A 4348-nucleotide genomic window follows, 5' to 3' on the forward strand; every position below is an offset into this window, starting at 1 on the left:
ATATATATATATATATATGTGTGTGTGTGTGTGTGTATAATATATATATATATATATATATATATATATATATATATATATATATATATATAAAAATATATATATATATATATATATATATATATATATATATATTATATATATATTTATATATATATATTAATGATAATGAATTCAGATGTTCCGTTCCCATACGGAGTAAAATGATTGGTTCTTATTTCATTGTATAATTTTGTACACATGTCAGTGAAGAAAAAAGGAATGAACTTTAAACCTTGGAACTCGGAAGTCGAATAGAATACCACATAATGAATTAAAGCCGTAGTTTCAGCAACAGAAAGGAAGACGACTCTCTCTCTCTCTCTCTCTCTCTCTCTCTCTCTCTCTCTCTCTCTCTCTCTCTCTCTCAAGAGAGACAACATCGTCTTGAGAGTCGCGTCGCGAACACTTGAGAAAGTCTTCGTCTTCAATTTTCTCCTTCAGTTCCTTTGTCTTTTCCTTTATTTGATTGTTATTTTTCATTTTTTCCTATTCACTTTTTTTTTTGTCCTGAAGATTATTAACTACAATTCTGGTTTTATTTGTATTATATTTTACCTTTTATAATCTTTTTTTTTTTAATACTTTTTCCTCATGGCTTACTTTCATGTATATTGCTTTATTTAAGAATATTCTTTTTAGTGTTTGAATAATATTCATTTACTATCTAGCCGATTCTTATCTTTTCCTTCCAATTCTTGTTCAAATTTGTTTGCTTAAACCTATTTAAGGATTTATATCTATTTTAAATTGCTCACGGACTATATTTCTATCTAGTCTCCTTCTTTTAGTCTGACTATACAAATTGCTTCTATGTGTTCCTCGCTCTCTGGTTTCCCCATTGTTTTTTGTTTACTTGCCTTGGTGCTTTTACCTTATATTCAATTCTTTGTTTTAATTGTAAGCCGTCTTTTATTTCTAATCTCGTATTGTCCTATTCTCAACATTGCAATATTGAGTAGAATTTCTATTCTTTTACTTCTTTTCACGACATTCTCACACTCGCTTAAAAAATCTTTACACTATTTTCCACCAAACTCTTGTAACTTTAGTCTTATTTATATCCTCACATTCTAATCGTTTCCATTTTGTTATTTCTTCTATATATTTTCATTTTTTTTTTTTTTTTGCTAAACGATCAAATTATTCTCTTATTTCTTATGTACTTCAGATTTCATATAAAAATTGAGGCCGTTTCTTCCATCAGCTTATCTGGGCGCTTCATCATCTTATCTTCTTTGAGCTTCTCCCACAGAGAGAATGCTGCTGTAAAAGTCGTATTCTCTATTTAAAATTCATTTTATGATAAGTTAAATTTTAGTAACATATATAATTTTCTTTTCCCTTCATAATACATTTAGTCTTATCTGAAAATCTCCTCGTTCGGCATTTGAGTTTTTGACATGCATAGAAAACATCATAAAATGCAGAGTCATAATCGTATTATTATTATTATTATTATTATTATTATTATTATCATTATTATTATTATTATTATTATTATTATTATTATTATTATTATTATTATTATTATCGACAATGTTTTGAAAATGCTCATGCTACTTTTGTTGTCCTTTTCGGTAGTAGTAATCTCAGATAAACTCATTTTGCAATACCTAATTTTTCGGATTAATAATAATTCAATACACTTGACCTACTTCTTAAAGTATAATCTATTTTTGGTATCATAAAAAGTTCAATAAAACAACTTACTCTCTCGTAACCTGAGCAAAATGTCCCGTCCTTCTCTTGTTGCTGCAGAGATATGAATGGCGCACTCGTAACGGAGTCTAAAAATAAATAAGAAAATAAAAGTAGGCGAAATCTCCCTTCGTCCCAGGGATTTGGCTAATGGGACTGCCGATGTAATCTACTTTCATTATAGTTGCTGGTAATAACAAAGCCATCAGTTACTAAAATTGTTTCATCACATATAGGTTTGGTTAAATATTTTTTTCTTTGAAGTTTCAAAACTACTGATTTATGAAGCATTCTTTGTAACTAATTGCATTTAGGTTTTGCTAATATCATTGCTGATAGATCAGAGGATTGAACCCATCAATAACAGATTACTCGGGCAACGGATCAGTGCATACTCCAGGGCAAACATATGAATTGAAACTTAGCTTTGCTTCTTATCTTGTTTTCTTCTAGTTTTTCTATCAGACCTTTTTTATAGATATTTTTTTGCTATGTTCAGCTACATAACTGATTACAATAGTTATTACAGACTTGTTTAAGATGTTCAATTATGTCCAGTAGTAGTTTCTTTTATCAACTGACTTGTAGCATATATTGAGGTTATATTCGTCATTTCTTTGGTTCCACTTACTTCAATGTACATATTGCCATTGATTTCGAATTCCAAAGTAAATAAAACCTTTTATAGTCTCATATATTTTATGGAATCATCATAATCTCCACCTACGCGTATCTACGCAAAAGGCCTCGGTTACATTTCGCCAGTCGTCTCTATCTTGAGCTTTTCATTCAATACTTCTCCAATCATCATCTGCTTCACGCCTCATAGTCCTTAGCCATGTAGGTCGGGTTCTTTCAACTCTTCTGGTGGGTTATGGAGACCAGTTAAGTGCAAAAAGCATGCCCATACCATCTTCATTTACCCTTAACAATGATCTCATGCACATATGGCAATCTGGTAATCTCTCTTTTAGTCTCCTTTCTAATCATGTCTTGCCATTCAACTTTCAATATTCTTCTGAGGGCTTTGTTCTCAAATCCACAAAATCTGTTGGATACTGTTTCATTGTCATACCATGACTTGCTACACGGATATATGGCCATTGTATGATTTTCTTTATTCAATCTTTCATTTAAAGCTAATTCTAAAGACTCTGTGAAATACCTAGTAAGAAGTTTTGTAACATAGAAATGATAAGATTACATGAATCTTAAAACAAATATATACGATTAAATCTGGGCTTTGTGGCCCACTTCACACAAGCGGGTTGAACCCGTGCGGTTGCGACCGTTCAGTTTAGAAATCAATATATCTCAAGGAGGCCCTTCAAAGGCTGCGGGAGATACCGTGTGGCAGAATAACCGGACGGTTGTAATTTCCAAACTGTACACACTACTATCTCCGTTCAGACGAAATGTTTTCCTCAGTGCGGTTACAGTGGTTTAGCTGTTGCAGAGGGGAGGGCGTTCCTTTTCTGCTGCTACTTTTAAGCGATTGATATGATATGTTTTATCATTATTATCATTATTGTTATTGTTGTTGTTGTTGTCATTGTTGTTGATGTTGTTATACACTGTACTGAAGGTACACTAAACGTAATAAGATCATGAATGTTTTCTTTTTCTTATATGTTAGGTAAAATATGCTCTATCCAATCATTCAATAGTGAGAGAGAGAGAGAGAGAGAGAGAGAGAGAGAGAGAGAGAGAGAGAGAGAGAGAGAGAGAGAGATCAGTGTTTTACGATGATACCATCTTGACAACCCCTTAAAAGAAACGAGGATGATTGCTGCTGAAAAAATATTGATTATTATTATTATTATTATTATTATTATTATTATTATTATTATTATTATTATTATTATTATTATTATTATTGTTATTGTTATTATTATTAAAAAATTTTATTATTAGTATCAATATTATCATCACTATTATTATAATTTTTATTATTATTATTAGGTGGGTCATAGTTGCTAGCATTCTGTTCTCTGTTAAGCGAGCTCATCATGCTGAAATATTTGAGAGAAGTTGATGCTGCAATATACACAGTATTATATAAAAAAAATATCAGAATATATATAATATCCTATATAGTTAATGCAACCGCTGATTGTCATATAAATGTAATACAAGAGGCAAACGAAATATCCGACAGTTCTCTTTTGCAACGTATATTCAAGGTTTAGATCACCACATGTATCATTCCTAATTTTATGTAAATGCTTTGGAAAGTACAATCATCTTTTTACCGTTAATGATTTTTGTTAAACACAATAGTATTGAACCAAATTTTACATAAGACCCAATAAAAGTTAAAAATAATGGAAAACGATATACCCATATGAAGAATAATAGTTATTACTGGGCGGCAATGAAGCAGTTATAACTTTTTATTTCTTGACTGAAGGCACTTTCTCGGTGGGAAAATGTTTATAGAAAAAACTCCCATCTGTCAAAGATACATCTAATATACTTTGTACAACAAGATTCAACGCATAGACATTTTGAAGAAAATAATGTATATGGTAAAGAGCTAATGTCTGGATATATATATATATATATATATATATATATATATATATATATATATATATATATATATATA

Source organism: Palaemon carinicauda, chromosome 36 (assembly GCF_036898095.1).
Source record: "Palaemon carinicauda isolate YSFRI2023 chromosome 36, ASM3689809v2, whole genome shotgun sequence".
NCBI classification, from domain to species: domain Eukaryota; kingdom Metazoa; phylum Arthropoda; class Malacostraca; order Decapoda; family Palaemonidae; genus Palaemon; species Palaemon carinicauda.